Here is a 23,737-nt window from a genome sequence, read left to right as displayed (position 1 = left end):
TTGTAGCTGTGTGACTGATTAACCAGATTATATAACGCCTCTCTGATCATTGTACACATCCTTTCCTTCCTCATACATCCAAGGTCCTTAGGAATGTGTCCATCCTTTTGTTGAAATGAGCGTCAAATATGTGATTTGCTTTTAAATCTATTTACAAACAGCATGTAGATCATAGACTCTTTAATTTCTCAAGCTGGTTGAGCGGAATTCTTTATGGTGAGTAAATGAAAGGTCACATAAGACACTCAGCGTAGTGCGTGCAGGTACCCTGCAGGGCCTTGATCAGTTGCTATTTTGGTTGTTACAGTCTATTCATCAAGCTCAGCAATTTGTAAGTTATAGGAGTTCAATGAGCATTTGGCTGGATAGATGAGTCAATGATTGAAGAGAGAGTTATCTCAGCCCTGCAAACAGATCCTTTGAAAATAATTGCCTGGCATCAATAAATTAATTAAGGTTTGCCTGAGAGTTTTCCATACACATTAATATTAGAACAGAGGAAGATTTTATGGACTATACACTCCACTCTAGCGAGGTTTAAAAGTTCACACTAGTCCTGGGACTTCCCTGGTGGCTCAGTGCTTGGGAGTCGCCTGCCAATTCAGGGAACATGGGTTTGAGCCTTGTTCCAGTAAAGACACAACGCAGCCAAAAATAAATACATTAATTAATTTTAAAAAAAAAGTTCACACTAGTCCTGATAGCTATGTGTCTTCTATTAATCCAGACCAAGACCTACTCTTTAAAAATCATTGATTAATATGATAGATGACTCAATAGGAAATGTGATCAATGGAAACTTCACTCCGGATTCTCAAGGGACCATAAGAAGCTCATTCACTAAAGGTGAGGTGACCCTAGACCCTAGTACACTATTTTCTCCAACTGATGAGAACCTGATTTTTAACACAAAAATACATAATATGCCTATGTCTGCATTCATTTAAGTGCAAGAATAAGGAAATATAGAACATATTAAGTATATATTGCTTACATTATAAGGAAAGTTAAGTATAAGAATAAGGAAATATATGCAACCTGGGTTGATGTAGGTCGTGACTAGAGACCAAGCAGTTGATTGGGAAGATGTTGAAAACTTAATTGCTGTTATAAATAAATATTGTTAGTTTTATACTTCATTTGAGAAGGGCAAGCTTTTACCTCACCTCAGGTATTAGAATAATATTGAGTGGGCTTTGATGTCTAGAGAAAAAGATGTTTTCATTTCACTACCATGTGAAATTATAGGTTATTTTCCTTTATTCCCTGATCTATTTATTCGATCGATATTTACTGAGTACCTACTAGTTGATGGGAGGGTAGCTTGTAACCAGCCCCTTATATGTGTGGTTCTTATGTGCTGTGATTATTGAATTGGCAAGATCTTGTTATACCATGGGGGCAGAAAGATGAGCAGTACGTAAAAGGTAAAATTTCCCAGGAAACAGGAAGACATTCATTTTGAGAAAAGGGATCTTTCTGAGCCCAGAAATCAGAAACAAACAGGAGGTTTTAGTTGGGCAGAATTCAGTATAAAATACTATGCCTGGAAGACTAGAAAGGTCCCTTGGCCTGAATGTGCCACAAATCAATACAAAGGGAGAATCTACTTTCTTTCAGCAAATTCGTTGGTCCTGGTTCTACATAAGGATTCAGGATAAATGTTAGGGTCCCGTGTTGTTTATATGTCTGTCTCCTTGGAGACCTCAGCTTATCACTAGCAATCATCAGTTAGTAGGCAATGAGAGGAGACAATGTCTTGCATACAATTTGACCAGTTATATTTGGAATGCTGCTGGAACTCAGAGGAAAAGTAAGTGATACATTGGGTTATGTCGGGATGTCATTACTGAGATGGGATTTGAAGACTGAGCAGAAGAAAGTAAAGACATGCTAGGAAGCAGGAACAGCGTCAGTAAAGGTACAGAGGTGTAAAAATATTTGTTTTATTCGGGGACCGATAGTGAGCAGACTGATGTGGCTAGGAAACAAGGAGAAGAAGTAATAGATTAGCAAAACCATTGTTAATGCCTTTAATAGTGGAAAAACACCTTCCTTAAAACAGAAGTTTTAGATGTGGGACCTTGAACAAGCACCCTAACCATTTACGACCTCAGCATCCTCAACTACAACAGAAACAAAGGAAGGTAGATAATCTCCAAGACTATTCTCAATGTGAAACACTCAATGATTTAGGAGACAATCAAGTGAAAAATGTACCTTAATACAGTGCAGATATTTATTCAACAAGTTTTTGTTATGTCATAAACCACACAGCACAGTGGGGAGAAAAGAAATGAAACCAACACCGAGAATTTTTAGGGCAGTGAAAATGTTCTGTATGATTCTATAATGATGGATACAGGTCATTCATTACACATTTGTCCGAACCCATAGAAGGTACAACACCAAGAGTGAACCCCAGTGTAAACTATGGACTTTCAGGGGATAATCACGTGTTAGTGTAGGTTCATCAGTGTTCTTTGAGGGGCCAATGGAAGGAAGCGCCTATTGTGCCATTTTGCTGATGTCACCCTGTCCAGAGCCCTGCATGGGCCCTTCTCAGGGTCCTTCTACAGCAACTAACATTTGAGTGCCCTTGCTTCTGGAATGGGGCCTATGAAACTGCCTTTTAAGCAAATATCTCAATTTACTCTGAGGCAAATAGCCTGTGAGCCACACGGTGCAAAACATTTCAAACACAAAGCCTTCAAGCCAGACATGTCCCTTCATTTTTGTGTATTTCCTTTTTTGATAGTACAATAATTCCTGCATTAAAGAGGAACACTGAATAACAAAACTACCCCTTATCTAAGATACATTAGGACATCCTGTCTTCAGCCCAAGTCTGAGTCCTCTATCATTAACTGTGATTGCTAAAGCAGAGCGGCCTCAATTAACCGAGAACATGCCAAAGCTATTATCAATACTAGATTGCTAAAATTGTTAACATCATTGGGAAGAGGAAAGAGAAATAAACGGGCCTTTTCAAGCAAAGAATTAATAAGGGGGAATGGCATCACTTGCCAGGAAAATAAAAGCTATTCCTTATGTCAAAAGAGGCTTCACAAAGAGGCCTGAAGCCAAAGCTTGCCAGCGACAATTAGATATCAGCAATTCTACCATTATCCAGTTAGCAATAGGGTAAGTTCTCAAAAATGTGTTCCCCAGGCCAATAGCACTAGCATCATCTAGGACCCTGTTAAAAAAAAAAAAAAGGTAACTTCTTGGACCCCTCCCAGCCCCACTGAGCGAGAAATCCTGGGGATTAAGCCCAGCAATCTGCACGGTAAGAGCCTTCTGACAAACACAATGAGTGCTGGTGAGATTGTGGAGAAATTGGAACCCTTGTGCACTAACAGTGGCAATATAAAATGGTGCAGCCACTATGGAAAACCGTGTGGAGTTCACTCAAAAAGTTAAAAGTATAGCTACCATGTGATCCAGCAATCCCACGTCTGGGTATATATCCAGAAATAGTGGAATCAGGATCTCGAAAAGTTATCAGCACTCCCACGTTCACTGCAGTATTCTGCATAACAGCTGAGATGTGGAAACAACCTAAATGTCCATGGACAGATGAATGGATAAAGAAAACGTGGCATATGCATATAATGGACCACTATTTAGTCTTTAAAAAGAAGGAAATCTCACAATATGCAACACCATGAATGAACCTTGCGGGCACAATGCTAAGTGAAATAAGCCAGTGACAGAAGGACAAATACTGAATGATTCCACTCACGTGAGGGATCTAAAGTAACCAAAGCCAAAGAAGCAGAGAACAGAATGGTGGTTTCCAGGGGGTTGCTGGGAGAGGGGAAAATGGTGAATTACTAATAAATAGGCATAAATTTTCAGTTAAGCAAAACGTGTAAGCCCTAGAGATCTGTTGTACAACATTGTACAACCTATAGTCAACAATGTATTGAATTGTGCTCTTAAAATTTTGTTGAGATTAGATCTCATGTTAAGTGTTCTTACTAATACAAAATAAAAATCCCCTGGTGATTCAGATACAGGCTAAACTTTGAGAACCCCTAGTGTAGAGAGAAGTCAGGAGCCAGCTATTTCGCTATCATGCTATGACTGAGAGTAAAACAAACAAACAAAAAACAAAGCTAAACCCAAGTAGTTACAGGAAAGGATGTAAAAAGCACTAAGAAAATAAATAAATAAATAAAAACTCCAACACAAATCAGATTTACATCAAGGAATCTGGCTGTTTTCAGAGAGCTGAATCAGATGTTTAACATTTTATAACATCCTACACCTACCTCTGGTCTGTGTCTTCCTCCCACTGGAAAAATCTTTCAGTTCAATTTAATTAGCATGACAGTTTACAAAGTGGGTTCATACACATTATCTCATTTGATCCTCATACTAATCCATGCACTAGGCAGGGATTATTCCCATTTTATAAGTGAGACAACTGAAACAAGTTAAGAGATTTCCATGAAATCACACAACTTTTAATCAGCAGAGCCAGAACCTGAATTCCAGACTTTGTCTCATTCCCTAATCCATGCTGCCTTTCTGTCGACTCAACTTACCTACATTCAGGAAATTCCTCCTAAAGGATTTGGTACAGAATTTCTCAACCTTGACACAATGGACATCTGGGGCTGGTGAGTTCTGGGGTGCTGTTTGCTGGGGATGGGGGCTGTCCCGTGCATTGGAAGATGTTGAGCCGCATCCCTGACCTCTAACCACTAGATGGCAGTAGCACTCTTCCCCCAAGTTGTGGAGGGTAAAAATCACTCCTGTTGAGAACACTTGATTTAGTTTAACTAAGCCTCCATCAGAATCAGCTGAGAGCTTCTTGAACTTCAGATGGCTGAGCCCCACCCCCTGAGCTTCTGATTCAGTACGCCTGGTGCAAGACCCGAGGATTTGCATCTCTAACAGTTCCCAGGTGATGCCGATGCTGCCGATTCACGGACCACACTTCGAAAACCACCTGTCTGAACCATTTGTGAGGTCAAAAAGTATATCCCTAAAAAAGATGTTTGCTTTTTTAAATATTTCGTTACAAAACAATGAATAATCAAAACAAGCAAAGATTGCGTTGATCCACAGCCAGCAGTTCTATATACAACATCTTCCTGTACACCCACAAGAGGTTTCCATGATTAATACATGGCCCTTGAATATTATTTAAACAAAAAGTACTCTGATGCTACTGACTGGAAAATCCCTCATACTTCTTACTTCCTACATCTCTATATGAAATTTTAAAATTTATTAGATCTTCAAATCCCTCTTGTGACACAGGAAAGACAGCACTCTAGCTTATTTTTGCCTACAACAGTACTAGAGTTAGCAGGCCAGATCAAGAGATGAAATGAATAATTCTCTCTCAGAATTATGGGAAGGATCATATTTTATAATGAATTTAAAGTGCTCTCTGTGTGTGAGAGAGAGAGAAATTCTGTAGTCCTGGGTGTAGAACTTTTGATAGACGTTATTCAGAAGATAAAGCAAATCTGTTTCTGAGGATAAAAGATTCTTTCACATTGCTTCCTGGATTTTAAGGAACTATTAATATGTCTCATTCAAGATGTCAAAATCTACCCTTTTAGTTTCCTTTAAAAGTAGATTTCATAATTATTTTAAGGAGTTTTTATTTAATAACTCAGATTTATCTTTAGAAATTTGAATCTTAAAGATTTTTAAGAAAGTTTTAAGAGAATAAGTTGGCTTTTATTCAAAAATTTTAGAGTTTTCTAATGATAAGGAAATTGCCCATCGTAAATACTCCTGAAACAGTAGGAAGGCCAGGGAAGGGGAATTATCCCCTATTATGTGCATTTCATGGCCAGTCTACACAGGCAGACCTCAACTCTGTCCAGCAAGTTGGTTTTCAAGGAGTGCTGAGGCAGCTAAAGGTTTGAAAAGAAAACATTTCTCTAAGTCCTTGATGGTTAAAATATAGTCCATCGACCAGGAGCATCAGCATCCCCTGGGAACTTGTTAGCAATGCAGAGTATCAGGCCCCACCCCAGACCCACTGAATCAGAAGCTGCATTTTAACAAGATCCCCAGGGGGACTCACATGCATTAAAATCCGAGAAGCACTGCCTAGCAAAAGCTGGCAATTCTTGAAAATAGAGTTATTAAATGGGGGAAAAAAAAAAGAAATCTTGGAGGTTAGAAAAGGCCAGAATCGAATCCTTTTATAAAGGAGAGAAAACCAGACCTATTCCAGAAGCTCACAAATGTTTAGCTTTAAGCTATATTAGCACTGTTTTATTGAAGATGCAAAACTTCTCTGAATTTTTAGAAACTAAATAATTAATATGGGGGGGTGTCTGTAAATAAAAGAATTTTTCTTTTCATATGTACTCTTTTTAATTAAAAAATATAAAGGCTATAGCTAAGATTCATGGAGAATATCATAGTTAACAGAATTTTTTAATTGGAGTATAGTTGACTTATATTAGTTTCAGGTATACAGCATATGATTCTATATTTTTATAGATATTCCATATAAAATTATTATTATTTTCTATATTCCCCATGCTGTACATTACATCGTTATATCTTATTTATTTTATACCTAGTAGTTTATACCTCTTAATCCCCTTCCCCTATCTTGCCCCTCCTCCCACCCTCTCCTCACTGGTAACCACTAGTTTGTACTCTTCATCTGTGAGTCTGTTTCTGTTTTGTCATATTCATTCATTTCTTTTACTTTTTATATTCCACGTATAAGTGAAAACATACAGTATTTGTCTTTCTCTGTCTGACTTATTTCACTAAGCATAATACCTTCCAGGTCCATCCATCTTGTTGCAAATGGCAAAATTTCATTATTTTTATGGCTGAATAATATTCCATTGTGTGTGTATATATATATATATATATATATACCACATCTTCTTTATCCATTTATCCATATATATACCACATCTTCTTTATCCATTCTTCTTTATTCATTCATAATATTCCATTGTATATATACATACCACATCTTCTTTATCCATTCATGTGGTATATATATATATACCACATCTTCTTTATCCATCCATCTTGTAAATGGAAAAATTTCATTATTTTTATGGCTGAATATTTTTCCATTGTATATATATATATATATATATACCACATCTTCTTTATCCATTCATGTATTGATGGACACCCAGGTTGCTTGGTGCTTGTAAACAGTGCTGCTATGCATGTATCTTCTTGAATTAGTATTTTTGTTTTCTTCAGATGTATACCCAAGGAGTGGAATTGCTGGGTCGTATGGTAGTTCTATTTTTAATTTTTTGAGGAACCTCCATACTGTTCTCCATAGTGGCTGTATCAATTTACATTCCCACCAACAGTCTATGAGGGTTCCCTTTTCTCCATATCCTTGTCAGCACTCGCTATTTGTTGTCTTTTTGACAATAGCCATTCTGACACGTGTGAGGTGATGCCTCGTGGTTCTGATTTACGCTTCCCTGATGGTTAGTGATGTTGAGCATCTTTTCATGTGCCTGTTGGGCATCTGTATGTCTTCTTTGGAAAGATTCCTGTTCAGGTCCTCTGCCCATTTTTTAATTGTGTTGTTTGGTTTTTTGATATTGAGTTGTGTGAGTTCTTTATATATTTTGGATATTAACCCCTTATCAGACATATCATTCACAAATATCTTCTCCCATTCTGTAGGTTGTCTTTTTGTTTTGTTGATGGTTTCCTTCATTGTGCAAAGCTTTTAAGTTTGATTAAGCCCCATTTGTTTATTTTTGCTTTTGTTTCTCTTGCCTGAGGAGATAGATCCAAAAAAATACTACTAAAGGGCTTCCCTGGTGGCACAGTGGTTGGGAGTCTGCCTGCCGATGCAGGGGACACGGGTTCGTGCCCCGGTCGGGGAAGATCCTACATGCCGTGGAGTGGCTGGGCCCGTGAGCCATGGCCGCTGAGCCTGCGCGTCCGGAGCCTGTGCTCCGCAGCGGGAGAGGCCACAGCAGTGAGAGGCCCGCGTACCGCAAAAAAATAAAAAATAAAATAAAAATAAAAAATAAAAAATAAATACTACTAAGACCAATGTCAAAGAGTGTACTACCTATGTTTCCTTCTAGGAATTTTATGGTTTCCAGTCTTACCTTTAGGTGTTTGTTAACAGAGTTCTTAAGAGCTGACGATTTTGAACAAAATTTGCTTTAGAATTTGAGTCTAGGTGATTTTTTGGTTAAATTTGTCTGAACTGAACAGCTAACTGACTGGATTCATTCAAATAGGCACACTGGCCATGTAATTTTTATTTCCTTGTTAAAATATTGTTTCACAGTTTTCTTTCCTTCCTCTTTACTTTAAAAGTGATATTCAGTAGATCAATCACCTATACATAGATTTTGAAACATTTTGAAGTTATTATGAGAATAATTGATGAAGAAACAGTTGCTTATTTCTTCCACCTTAATAGAGAAAAAAAGTGATTTTGTGTAATGTGACTAGAAATTCTTTCGCTGTAATGGTGCTAATTGAAATACAAAAAATACATTTCTGTTGCATATCTTCCTTTTGAAAGCTAACTTGACATTTTAAAACTAAGCATTAACATTTTAACAGCCAATAATCATGTAATTATAGCCTGTATATTTTTAAATGATTGAAAGGGTAATGGCCCAGGACAAATGTCTTATAATTAATTGAATGTTTTATGTGAAAACTAGTAAAATGACTCAAGGCTAAAGCAGTGAAAATTTGCAAAATTATTTCTTTGCAATAAACTCACTGTATATTCCCCAGTATAACTAGGATATACAGGCACAATGGGTAATTCAATCAAATGCGAACTTTCCAAAATAAGAAGTGTGTTTTCATGGTGGTCTTCAATGGTCTGCACTAAAGGAAGTGCTTCAAGCGCCAGCCCCCCAGCTCTTCCCTTGAGTACTCCTCCCTCCCACCAGGCTGGGGCCTGGTTCATACAGACCTGAGCCTCAAACCACTTTGAAGAGCCAAAGAGATTCCTGAACCCCTGATGTTAGGAGGCTCCCGATAACGGCACGATGACCAGTCTCACAACCATTATTTCCACTCAGGAGTTCGACAGCTCCTTTTTCTCCTGAAATGTCTATTGTAGGATTCTCCCCTTATCCCTCAGCTGTTGACCAATTGCTTTCATTATGACTATCATTTAGTCATAGGAAGTGAATCTAATCCTCTGAAACTTATCCATCAGGAAAGGAAACCTAAGACAATTATCCAGGACTTCCCTGGTGGCGCAGTGGTTAAGAATCTGCCTGCCAATGCAGGGGACATGGGTTCGATCCCTGGTCTGGGAAGATCCCACATGCCGTGGAGCAACTAAGCCCGTGCACCACAACTACTGAGCCTGCGCTCTAGAGCCCACGAACCACGACTACTGAGCCCACATGCCACAACTACTAAAGCCCGCGCTCCTAGAGCCCGTGCTCCGCAACTACAGAAGCCACTGCAATGAGAAGCCCGCGCACCGTAATGAAGAGTAGCCCCTGCTCACCGCAGCTAGAGAAAGCCCACACACAGAAACAAAGACCTAACACAGCCAAAAATAAATAAATTAATTAATTTTTTAAAAAAAGACAATTGTCTAGGTGATTCAAACAAACAAATGCTTCAGCTGTATCTTCCTAATAGGAAAAAAAAAACAAAAAAAAACCCAGACTTGGTAATTATTTGATAACAAAATAAAGGAAAATATCTGGGCATTGCAATACCCAAGGTGGATTTTATCTTAAATTAGCCATTTGTGCTGTGTTCAACCTAAACAAATATTTAATCTACATCTCCCCGTAACAGCTTGAATATACTCAGACTCCACTGTCTGAATACTGGAGAGAAACGTGTTTCTGTCTTAAACCATGCACACACTTCCCTTGCTTGCCTACTTCCCAATGGGGTTGTAGATGGACTGAGTGAGGCATTTCCTGCCATCAGTCTCCTTTCCAACACAGAAATTCAGCAAGGAGGAGCCAGCCACATCCCTCGCACTAAAGTAACCTGGAAATCCTGGTACTGTTTAACATGTAAATATTTCAGAGATAACCATGGACATTTTTAAAAGGAAAACTGAGTTAGGAAAAATATGTAATGCCTTCCTTTATTTTGCTTCCTCAATACCATGTGTCATTGTAACCTAGCAGGACCCTTTGGGGCCTTCCCAGGACAGGCCTTCCCCCATATCCTCTGCTTTAGCTCCTCTCTGAAGTACCTAGATAATAGTATCTGATGCACATTTCCTGAGTTGTTTTACAGATGTGAAAAGCCCCCAACAAATGGAAGATGTTAACTACTTGATGACCATGAACACATAGCCCCAGGTCTCCTCCAGTCTAAAGACTGATAATGGTAAGCCCCGTGACACCACCCTGTTACCTCACCATCAGCCAATCAGAGAATTGTGCACGAGATGATCACTTACCCTGAGACCCTCCACTCCCTCACCTGGCTTTTAAAAATGCTTTGCTAAAACCCTTCGGGGAGCTTGGAGCTTTTTGGGGCATGAGACACTTGTCTCCTTGCATGGCCCTGCAATAAACCTTTCTCTGCTCCAAGTTCCCACATTTCAGTTTCTTCGGCCTCACTGTGCGTCGGGCACGTGAACTTGAGCTAACAAACTGTGTTCATGATGGTGGGCATAAAAGTGAGTCAGGTACAGCCTTTGTCTTCAAATATTGCATGCTCCAGTAGGAAAGACAGACAAGAACATCACCAATCATTGTAGATGTTGACGAGAACTATACATAAAAATGTCCCGAGAGATTTAAGAGTAGAGTTCAAGGCCCCTAAAATGCAGGGGTGGTTGAGGGGAGTTAGATTTGTGTAGAGAAGTTGGGAAAGATCTGGGAGACCAGTGGTGTGAGATAGAAACTGTGTAATTAACCGTGAGGCTTTCACAGTAGTGATTACAAAGGGATGTCGCTCATGTACTGACATGGCTAATGCATATTTTAAGAAGGGAAAGTACTCAGTACTCATAAAGTGATTAAAGACAGCCTTAAACCTGAGGGGTGTTTAAACATGTTAATTTTACCCTTTTAATATTTAAAGCCCGAGTCAGCTTTGTTATGTGTTAAGCTTCTGTGTTTATGAATCTCCCAAGGAAGTTTCTATTAAACGCCTTATTTTTGAAATAGCAGATATGCTCCTGTGTTTACATCTCTCAGCCTCTCAAGAGCTCGCTCCCTTTACATATCGTTTCTCTACATTTCTCGGTTCCATGAGGTTAATAATAATGAGTCAATGTGAAATCTTCACAAAACACTTTAAATTGCCCTAGAAATGAAATTCTCAATTATTGTGATTAAATAAGCCCCCTGTGGAAAAATAGAGAATATTTTGGGGCTGCTAACAAATTTAGGCAAAACAATATCTCAAAATATGGTTTTCTTTTACATCTCTTCAATTCCTGTTAATATTGCCTGGCATTTTAACGCTATTCTTCTGAGTGAGATACAGCCACCTCCTTTGTCTCTTTTTATAATAAACAGGGCAACAAAGACCATAACAGCCTTAGGATATAGTCCAAAGAGAGAAAGCCTTGGGGTAGAGGCAATATTGGACCAGAAGCAACAGGAGGAACAATTCTGGACATATTCACACAGTAGAAAACCAAAGCTTGCCGTGAGAGCTTTGTGAGAGAATAAATCCTATTGACATTCTAACGGACCTATAGTGATATATATATACAAATATGGATATACTCTCTCTCTATAGGAATACCTAGATAACTATATATACATTTGTATACTTACATACATAATATACATTTATACAGCTACTATATATAATACCTGTATATATATCTTTATGTATACAAAGTATTTATGTATTATATATCTTATATATGTATATATTATGTATACATATACACACATACATGTATAATACACAATATATACACATTATATATATAGTATATATATGTGCATATCTATGTTTAGTATATGTAGGCATATACATTATATATAGTATATATGTGAGTATAAGTATATGTTTATTTTAAATAAATATATATATAAACGTGTCACCAGTTGCACAGAGGAAATTTTACAGATTTGTAACTTAAACAGTGAGGTTCTTTCATGCAACAGCTATCAAAGCTTTGTGACTACAGTAGTAAGATGTTGTCTCAGTAAGCTCTAAGGTATTTTTAAATCACCTTCTCACATGAAACTTTCTACAGTATATCTTGACCCAAAGAATCTATTTAAAGTTTTGGAAAATACAGCTGTCTTTTTCCATTAAAAAAAAAAAACTTGACTATTAAAATTTTGATTTCAGAAGTTGTATGCTTAGCCACTTGTAAATGTCTAAGTAGAATATTTCCTTTTTGACACGTAGAGGATAACCTGAGAAAGGCTTGAAGCAGTTTCCAGAGGCATTCAATATGAAAAAAAATAATTAACTCTATGATGATCATTGTTGCCTGGCCAGCAGTGATTCCGCCATCCTTCCTCTCTAACAGGTCCCCAAAGAAACTCCTGTGCCCCTCCTTCCCTGGGCAGCCAGGAGCCGGGTCATCTTTGTGAGGCTATTATTCAGCAGAACACAAAAGGACAATCAAGATAAAGAAAAGAAAGATCACAAACCATAAAGGAACCTGGGTAAGACACTTACTACAAATAAACATGCCTGTACTGGTGACTTGGTGGCAGTCAAGGCCTGAAGAAAGTGTGATATATTATGTTAGTTGCAAGAACATGCCCAGAAGCTCAACAATTACAGAAGCAGAATTAATGTGCTTGTTTCTAGTTGCTGCATCCATCAGAGACACCTACATTAAAGGCTAGGATAGGAACTGTAGCTGGACATCAAATTCCCACACCCCATCCTTCCCACCAAGCCACCAGCCCTCTGCCCAGATGGGCCTAGAAACCAGCCACCCCTGGTGCTTCCCAGGCCTGCATGTCTGAGGCATGAAAGGGGAGGGAAGCCAGGGGAGGGTGAGAAGTTGAGCCTCTGTGCACCCCTATTTCCTGGGAAGCCTATTTCCCCTGGGGATCACAGAGGGCCTTGTGGGTCATTCTAACCAGTGAGGGTTTTATGCATAATGCACTGGGAGCCCCTGGAGGGTATAAGCAGAGGAGTGATGTGATCTGACTTATGGTTAACCTTCAACTGGAGAGGGAGGAGGACAGAGCATGAACAGCCAGGAGAAGCCTCCCCCACGCGGTCTCTGCCCTGTGTCACTCTTCTGTGCTTCAGCCCCTTCCTCCCCCATCTCTCTCCGGACCAATGCGACGGTCCTCAAGGTCCAGGTGGCAGATCTCTTCCAACTCTGGTGAGTATCCCGTGTTCCCCGAGGTTTGCCTCACCCACAGACCAAACTCTCCTGTCCCCAGTCTCCTGCTAACGAAGGCTATGAGCTCCATGTCCTATTTCATTAAATCCTAACCTTCCCCTTTGTCATAGAAGGTTGTTTCCAGTCTAAGCTGAAGCCTCATTGCCCCGCGCTCTCTCTCGGAGCGCCACACCTCTGCCCCACTGAATTCTAAGTGTACCAGGCCTTTTCGGGATTATGTTTCTTTATCTTTTCATCTGTTACATAGAAAGATAATCACAGTCTCATATCTTGTTGAAAGGACTCCAAAATGGCAAGATCCCTATGGGGGAAATTTTTTTTTTTTTTTGGCTGCGTTGGGTCTTCGCTGGTGCACGCAGGCTTTCTCTAGTTGCAGCGAGCAGGGGCTACTCTTTGTTGCGGTGCACGGGCTTGACATTGTTGCAGAGCACGGGTTTCTCTTGTTGCAGAGCACGGGCTCTAGGAGCATGGGCTTCAGTAGTTGTGGCACGCGGGCTCAGTAGTCGTGGCACACAGTCTCAGTAGTTGTGGCTCACGGGCTCTAGAGCACAAGCTCAGTAGCTGTGGCGCACGGGCTTAGTTGCTCCGTGGCATGTGAGATCTTCCCGGACCAGGACTCGAACCCATGTCCTCTGCATTGGCAGGCGGATTCTTTTTTTTTTTTTTTTTTTTTTGCGCGAGTAAGTAATGTTTTATTTGTGGCAGAGATGGTGGATTGTCAAGCACAATCTTTTTTTTTTTACATCTTTATTGGAGTATAATTGGTTTACAATGGTGTGTTAGTTTCTGCTTTATAACAAAGTGAATCAGTTATACATATACATATGTTCCCATATCTCTTCCCTCTTGCGTCTCCCTCCCTCCCACCCTCCCTATCCCACCCCTCTAGGTGGTCACAAAGCACCAAGCTGATCTCCCTGTGCTATGCGGCTGCTTCCCACTAGCTATCTATTTTACATTTGATAGTGTATATGTGTCCATGCCACTCTCTCGCTTTGTCACAGCTTACCCTTCCCCCTCCCCGTATCCTCAAGTCCATTCTCTAGTAGGTCTGTGTCTTTATTCCTGTCTTACCCCTAGGTTCTTCATGACATTTATTTTTTCTTAAATTCCACATATATGTGTTAGCATACGGTATTTGTCTTTCTCTTTCTGACTTACTTCACTCTGTATGACAGACTCTAGGTCTATCCACCTCATTACAAATAGCTGAATTTCATTTCTTTTTATGGCTGAGTAATATTCCATTGTATATATGTGCCACATCTTCTTTATCCATTCATCCAATGATGGACACTTAGGTTGTTTCCATCTCTGGGCTATTGTAAATAGAGCTGCAATGAACATTTTGGTACATGACTCTTTTTGAATTATGGTTTTCTCAGGGTATATGCCCAGTAGTGGGATTGCTGGATCATATGGTAGTTCTATTTGTAGTTTTTTAAGGAACCTCCATACTGTTCTCCATAGTGGCTGTACCAATTCACATTCCCACCAGCAGTGCAAGAGTGTTCCCTTTTCTCCACACCCTCTCCAGCATTTATTGTTTGTAGATTTTTTGATGATGGCCATTCTGACTGGTGTGAGGTGATATCTCATTGTAGTTTTGATTTGCATTTCTCTAATGATTAATGATGTTGAGCATTCTTTCATGTGTTTGTTGGCAGTCTGTATATCTTCTTGGGAGAAATGTCTCTTTAGGTCTTCTGCCCATTTTTGGATTGGGTTGTTTGTTTTTTTGTTATTGAGCTGCATGAGCTGCTTATAAATTTTGGAGATGAATCCTTTGTCAGTTGCTTCATTTGCAAATATTTTCTCCCATTCTGAGGGTTGTCTTTTGGTCTTCTTTATGGTTTCCTTTGCTGTGCAAAAGCTTTTAAGTTTCATTAGGTCCCATTTGTTTATTTTTGTTTTTATTTCCATTTCTCTAGGAGGTGGGTCAAAAAGGATCTTGCTGTGATTTATGTCATAGAGTGTTGGCAGGCGGATTCTTAACCACTGCGCCACCAGGGAAGTCCCAGAAATTTTTGTTTTTAACCCAGCAATCCTATGAATAGTAATTCATACCTTACACACATACAAAATAACATATGTACAAGATTACTCAACACTGCGTGTTTTGTGATAACAAAAGATCAGAAGCAACCCAAGTGTTCCTCATTAGAGGATTGTTTAAAACACAAGTTCTCTACAAGGGGTGATTTATTTTTGGCTGTCACAACTGGGGAGGACTCCTAGCATCTAGTGGGTCAAAGTCAGGGGTGCTTGCTAAGCATTCTACACTGCAAAGGACAACATCCACAACCAAAAATTATCCTGCCCCAAATGTCCCTAATGCCAAGGGTGAGAAATCCTGAGTTAAACAAGCATACATATAATGAATATTATGCAGCCATTTAAATAAGAATAGGATAAAAACACTGTCTATGTACATACAGATATAAAAAGACCTTCAGAGTACATAAAGTAGAAATAGCAAGGTAAGGATGGTTTATATGCTAACTTCTGTATAAGAAAAGAAAAATAAGAAAATACATAATATGTGTATTTGCCTGTGTCTGCATGAAGAAGCACTAAAAGGACACGGGATTAATTAATGAAGATGATTACCAACTGAGGATTGATTGCACTTGGAGGGGGGATGTTTACAGTCATAAGTAGGAGCAGCAATTCTCAATGTACATCTCAGTATCTCACTTTAATTGGGAACCATGTGTCTCTATTACCTACTCAAGAAAAGCACAAAGACTTAGGACACAAAGATAAAAAAAGACATGTGAGGTCCTTGAGAATGAAGGGGTTGTATCTTATTTATCTTTGTGTTCTAATTATCTAGCATTATGCCTTTTCTAAAATGGACACAGCCATTAAAAGAATTTAATTCAGTTCAAGCCAATGGCTTTCACATCATTAAGTGCCTACATAAATACATTCATAAGTACAGGGCTAATTACAAAATAAATGATATTGTAACTTGTAGCCTTTGACCTCATGGAGGTTACAGTCAGCTATGAAAACAAACACATAAAACAATTAAAGAACAATAATCCAATTCTTTGGGTTACTTAATGGGGAAAAAAGAATTTTTCACTATAGATTTTCAGAAAAATGAAAATGAGTTAAATAAAGCTGAAAGTCAATTTATCAACTGCTTCTTCATTGAACATGCAAATTTGTCCTCTGTTCATTTACAAAGACATCTGACTTTGATTCATAGGTTTATTATTTTAGTTAATGGACTGAGGCAGAAATTAAAACAATGACATCATAACAAACTAAAATGGAAAAAAAAAACCCAAATAAGCCGACACTGATTCACTTGAAATTTAACATCATCTAGTCTGGGAAAATGTCATAAAGAGCTGAGGGATTGCTGCCCCCAAGAGGTTAATCAAAAAACTCCAAAATAAAAAGGATGACATTTAATTTCAAGAGCCAAGCAGCTGAGAAAGGAAGACATAGGACGGAGCCTTTTAAAAAATATTTATGTATTTATTTATTTGGCTGTGCTGAGTCTTAGTTGCAGCACGCGGGATTCTTTGATGGCATGAGGGATCTAGTTCCCTGACCACGGATTGAACCCGGGTTCCCTGCATTGGGAGCTTGGAGTCTTGACCACTGGACCACCAGGGAAGTCCCAGAGCCTTATTTTATAAGGGAGTGAGACCCAAGCCCACTGATTCTGGAAGATTAAAGAAAGAGAAAGTTATCTGGAGCTTCTAAGCGTGGAGAAGGGTTTGGAGCAAAGGAAAGAGAGTGAGTACCTGCTCATGGCATCCAATGAACATTAGGGGCAACTTCTCTGGGGAGTCTTCTCAACTTGTGAGTTTTTTCTTTTGTCACTTCTGCCCATATTTCTCCGTAGATGCTAGTGATTAATAACCGTGACACATTCCCAAAGGGCTCTGTGCTTATTTCAGTTATCTAAGAAAAGCTGTGAGGTTTTGTCTTACTCAGCAGTAGGCCAGAGGAGGGTAACCCCTATCAGAATTAACTCTTTCATGCAGCGGAAGTGAAAGCCTGCAGACAAAATCTCTACACCACTTTAAGAAGAGTTTAAGAACTCTTCTTAAAGTAACAGGCAGAAGAAAGGGAGCCTGGGGCCCAAAGGTGCGCGCTAGGTGTCTAATCTGGCAAAAGACCATGAGAAACTTTGCATCTCTTTCATGACCTTAAGCATCTACCTCAGCAGAAATCCTACCAAGCCAAGGAGAACTTGGCTGGTTTCCAGTAACCTAGAGTTTTAAATTCCCAAATTCTGCTGCCTCAACTGGGAAGGATATATTCGAAGTAAACTAAATCATAATTCATATGCAAACATTTATCTACGGCTGTACATTTTAGGTTAAGTAAACATATGGGAGGTACTGCTTCTCTGAAAAAAAATATTTAACTTCAAATTACCAACTTAGAGAAATTTATGAAAAAGCAGATTAACCCAGTAGAAAGGCTTTGGACTTTGAGGTCAAAGAGATAGCGAATTTCAGTTATGATTCTGCCCCATATTACCTGTCAGTTCACTTCTTTGAACCTCAGCTTCCTCGTCTATAAAATATAGATAATTCTTACCTTGCAGCATTGCTGGAGGGTTGAGAAATGACATATATTTTTCATAATATATGGCTAAAGAAGATGTGGTACATACATACAAAGGAATATTATTCAGCCATAAAAAAGAATCAAATAATGCCATCTGCAGCAACATGGATGGACCTAGAGATTATCACATGAAGTGAAGTAAGCTAGACAGAGAAAGACAAATATCATATAGTATAACTTATGTGTGGAATCTAAAAAAAATTGATACAAATGAACTTATACACAAAACAGAAACAGACTCACAGACATAGAAAACAAACTTATGGTTACCAAAGGGGAAAGTGGGCGAGGGGAGGGATAAATTAGGAGTTTGGGATTAACATATACACACTACTATATATAAAATAGATAACCAACAAGGACCTACAGCATAGCACAGGGAACTATACTCAATATTTTATAATAACCTATAAGGGAAAAGAATCTGAAAAACTATATATATATATATATTTGAGATTAACAGAAAACAGATGGGTGCTTATGAGGAGGGGGCACAGATGGGCTCCAACAAGCCTGGAAGCGAAGGTAAATTGATTTTAGGACAGATGTACGGGTGGTAACGACGGAGCCAAGACAGTCAGAAGCAACAGCTGAGGACTCTCTAGGGAAAAAGCCCAAAATGAGTTTAAGAAAAAATCAGAACGTTTAAAGGGGTACCTTAAGAACTCACTGGTCCTAACACGGTTATTTGATCCGAACTTCATCTTCATCTGACGGACAGTACCGACAAAGAATACAGCATTGGATGTGTTCTTATACTTAAATTAGTAAATTATCTTTGCCTTGTTGCATGAAGGATTTCACAGTGGTGATAATGCAGGTATCCATGCCAAACAGACATGATGTCTTAAGCTCCATCTTTCTGAGCCTCATAAAGATATGTAATGTATCTTACATAGTTATTTATGGAAATGTCTAACATAGTATTAGACTTACACCTGGCCTTCAATAAATGTTCTTTGTTTTTTGGTTTACAGTAGAAGTTCAGATTATGAATAAAAAGTTAAAATCAGAATGAAAGAAATTTTAATTTAGAAAAGTCTTTGAATACCAGGGGGAAGTTGAATACAGATGTGGAAACCATTGGGTTGTAGTGGACACAATGATACACCATCAAGATCCCACTTCAGTGAAGAACTGGGGCCCAGCTGCTGGCAGTGATGTCACAGGCAGCCTACACATGTCAGCTCTTCAGGAGCAGTCAGCACCGTAGGTGAATGGTCAAAGTCAGGGAGGATGCACAGGAAACCAGAAAGAATAGGTATAGAGGAAGGGTAGTGACCAAAAAGACCCATAGCCTCTGACCACAGCTACTTCGGACAACAATGAGTTTGTGAGATAATGGGATCCGATGGGGTTTCCTTCGGACTTTTGACTGCCTGCCCCCAAAATCCAAATTACCCAGCCCTCTCTGACAGTAAAATCCAAAAGACTTTGGACTTGATACTGGAGAGAGCTAAAGGACAGCCCTTCTCTAGGGGCTGACACCATGAGATGTAAAACTCAAGAATTCAGCATCCGTGTGTCCCACTAAGTGAAGGAAGTGTATGAAATGAGAGACTGAAGCCAACATACTGAGTAAAGCAGGGTCAAGAACTGGAAGGAGGCCCCAGGTGGCATGTGTGTCCCTGGTTCCAGTGGGTCCTCAGGCTCTGCTGCATCTTTTCTTTTCCAGAGTTGTGTATGGGCCTGAAGCTCTCAACTAACCAGTAGAAAACCATTGCATGTTTACCCTAACACATTTCCTAAGTAACCCAGAATCCTGTTGTGCACACCTCCATAAACAGAGGCATATCCTGGGGTATCTCCCATGGTTGTAACACCCGCAGGGTGGCTGAGGAAATCAGGAATGGTCAAAGGCACTGCCCACTGCAAAGGCTGTTTGTGCCCTAGCGCAGCCACACCAGCCAAGGTAACCTTCCTCTGCCGGCTTCTTCCCACAGACCCCAGCCGCTGCTTCCCCTCTTCCTGACACACTCTCCTTCCCCTACCGAAATCATCTGCTTCTGGGCCTGGTTACTGCTGCAAATGGTCCCCACATCTCAACTCTAATAAGTGTGACACTCATCCCGATATTGAGGGAACATAGCTTCTCAAAAGGGGGAAATCATAACTGCCCCAAATCTGGCAGAAATACCAGAAGTGCGTGGAATCACCCACCACACTATGAAATGTAAGTCACAGTTCTATGTCAATGAGTATTTTCTCATGATAGCAAACAAACAAAAATAGAGGACTCTCAGAGCTGTCCTGGAGACATTCCATGGTCAAGATATTCATTATTCCGACACAATTATTTTAGCCACCATTTACACCTACAATGTCACCAGTTACCAGCTCATGGGCACATGGAATAGCCCTCATCTAGCACGAAACTCCAGCATTGCTACTGCAGATACCAATTAGGAGTGAATTCTCATCTATCACTAAAGCATCAAAACATGACCTGTCAATGTTCCCTTATCACAACAGGGTTACACATGCTAACTAAATGAGGGAATTAGTTACTTTATGAATACATGAAGAGCTTGGATTACCTTCCATTGTTTAGAAGTAAACTTTCAGCTTATTGTCAAAAACGAGCTATAAAAATCCTCCTTTTGGGTTCAACTTTGTTAGCTTATTTTTGGCTTATGGTAGAAGGTGATTTTTCTGCTAAACTAATGTACCCATGTGTCCTCATGATTTCTATCTCAGCGGTAAATTTTTTCAGATGTTTAGGTAAAACACTCTCCTCTCTGATCATTTCGCATTTTAATTAAAACAATGACTATTTTTAGCTAGCAAAAACACATCCTCGGGCTTCCCTGGTGACGCAGTGGTTGGGAGTCCGCCTGCCGATGCAGGGGACACGGGTTTGTGCCCCGGTCCGGGAAGATCCCACATGCCGTGGAGCGGCTGGGCCTGTGAGCCATGGCCGCTGAGCCTGCGCTTCCGGAGCCTGTGCTCCGCAATGGGAGAGGCCACAACAGTGAGAGGCCTGCATAACGCAAAAAAAAAGAAAAAAAAAAGAAAAAAAACCCACATCCTCACCTTTGTATTTAAAGTCCCTGGATCCTCCAGAAATAGATTGTAAATGTGAAATACTTTACTAAAAAAAGAGAAGTAAGAAGCGTCTAGTTTTGGAGTGTACATGTTCCAATAAACTGATTTAATGCCAAAGTGAAGACATTTTTAGCATGCTCTCCCAGCTGAATCCAAACAGACACCTTCCCATTTGAGGGGGTGGCACAGGGAATCGTCTGAGCAGTCGTCGCGTATGTATGCTCAACAGAATTCATCATAAGCAATGGGAAACTGCATTCTGGTAGGGAATTTACGATATTAGATTGTTTCCTTAGGGAGATTCATACTTAGAAATACAGGGCTGGCTTGTTTTCTCAAAATTTCCATTTCTCCAGTCGGAATGGTGGGCTGCAAAGACGGCATCCATAATGCCAGTCCTAGAAACCATTAATCCTAAATATCTATGAAGCACCTATTGTGCGCAAGACACTTTGCTCAGAAAACCTAAGAGGCTATTATATCAAAGACTTCTTGCAAGTCACCCAGCTCTTAAGGCAGTGCCTGGCTTTGCCTAGCAGCCAGGAAGAGTCTGGCACCACCACCCCAGGTTGGGGGCCTGCCTCAATCCTCAACTAAGGAGGTTGTATATCCTGGGGAATTCACTGAGATGTCAAATTTGGGGGAGAGGGAGGGCAGTCCCTCAGCGATGAAGGGCAGTAGAAGACGGAAAAGACACAGGAACTGTGGATGACAGTCTACAAAGGAGCATGTGCCAAAGCTCCACATGCAAGTTTCACTGCAGGGTCACCCTTCTGTGGTTCCAGGATGGTTCGTCCAGCTGTTCCTGACACTGAGCGCCTCCCCTCTGCTCAGGCGTGTGGGTACCACACGGCAGCGTTCTCATGATGGCTGGCCTCCCATCTAGGTCAGTCATCCCCATCACCAAACTTGTGAAATACTAAAATGAAAAGAGAGTTGCTCTGTCTCCTGCTTTCATGACTTCTCCCCCATCTCTCAGCCCCTAACTCTCACCTATATACCTGCTTTACAAGCGTCGGAGTGTCTTATTTTCAAAAGGAATAAAGTCCGTGTAAATAACACTTTTCCAGCCTATTTGCTGTATCAGAAAAAAGCACCTCCTCCAATCTGCACTCCCATTGAGCCTTGGAGCTAATTTCGCCAGAAATATTACCCATTCCTTTTTCTTTGACAGTCGTGCAAGGGAATCATTATACACATGGCATATATATTTTTCAGTCTAAAGATATAAGCAGTCTTCATAGTAGGGAACGGTTACTGTAGAGGCATGGCTGCCTCTATTCCATGATACTCAACCACTGAGTCTGTTGAGATGGTGTATTGAAAGCCCTTTCTAAACTGAACATTTTATTTGATTTGCATTTCCAGGGGGCTTTTCAGTGCCAAATCTGTGAAGTATCTGTCGACTGGCAGAATAAATACAATGGGAGTAGTGACTTTTGAGGAAATTGTAAACAGGTTAATATAGAAATTAAATTAAGGCAAACCCCATGGCTGGCTGTGAAGTGGAATTAGAGTGCAGGCATAGATAGCAAAACTGACATTCTTCTGCTGCTGTCTTTGGCTGATAACAGGGAAAGGATGCTAAAAGAGACCTGCTGGAGACAGGATTGGAGGGAGTGGGCGGAAGACAAGCTGGCTTTGCTACAGCCAGAGCTGGAGACCAGGACATGACAGCCAGAGGTGGAGATGGAAACCAACCAACAGAATCCACGATGTTTTGGGGGGTGAGGGTGCCCTGGGAGGACTCAGCAAAGAGCCATAGATGGGATGGTTCACTTTACCAGCAAAAAAATTGTGGATCATATAAATATTCATGAGAAATCGTGAAGAAAATATTGGCAGAGGCAATATTTGAGGATAACAATGCAAGATAGGGAAACCAGATTTTCAGTTACAGAAAAGGATTCCACGTTAGTCACATGGAGCATTTCTAACAGCAAGTCAGAGTCACATGGAAGCCAAGGGACTAGCTCAAACCCTAAATCCCTTTTTAGGATAAAATTTATAGAGTGATTTTACTTGAAGCTGAAATGCAATTATATTAAATATAGCTCTTTGTTTTACAGTAAGCTAGGGCTTAGCACCAAATCTCTGCTCCTGTAGAAATGATTTATCTAACTGAATGAATTAAATGGTAGTTCTCAGTTTCAAAACGTAGAGTTTATGGGTTTTCAAAAGGTCAGAGAGGCCATATTGAGGTCAAAAGCCTAAACCTATTACCCCTCACTTTCCCCTCACTCTTAGTTGATGATGCTATGCTGTATATCATCTGCTCTGGTGATGCTTTCCAGAGACTTCCAAAGAAAGATCTCTTTAAGTCTATTAATTCACTTTTAATAGCTACGTGAAGTCAGTTCATTGAAAACAGTTAAAGGAGGGTAAATAAGGAACTTGCTTTTCTTTCTTTTAATTGACATATAACATTGTGTAACTTTAAGGTGTACAACGTGTTGATTTGAGACACTTAAATCTTGCAAAATGATTACTACCTTAGCTTTGGCTAACATCTTTATCATGTCACATAATTACTGTTTTGTTTTGGTGGTGAGAACACTTAAAATGTTCTCTCTCAGCAACTTTCAAGTATGTACTATATGGTATTATTAACTATAATCTATTATAATCAATATTATAAAATATATATTTACTATTATCAACTCATTTTTCTTAAATAAAAATGTCTTGGCTAACTTGAGCATCTGGGAAGCTATCAATTGAGAGCAATAAAGATTGATCAACCTTAACGCCTACAGACTTGGAAATACTTTAGTGTAGGAGTTGAAGAATATGGCTAACTAATGAGCTCACAAGCCC

Source organism: Orcinus orca, chromosome 18 (genome assembly GCF_937001465.1).
Source record: "Orcinus orca chromosome 18, mOrcOrc1.1, whole genome shotgun sequence".
Classification (NCBI taxonomy): Eukaryota; Metazoa; Chordata; class Mammalia; order Artiodactyla; family Delphinidae; genus Orcinus; species Orcinus orca.
The sequence above is the reverse complement of the archived record's forward strand: the minus strand, read 5'-3'. Positions refer to the sequence as shown.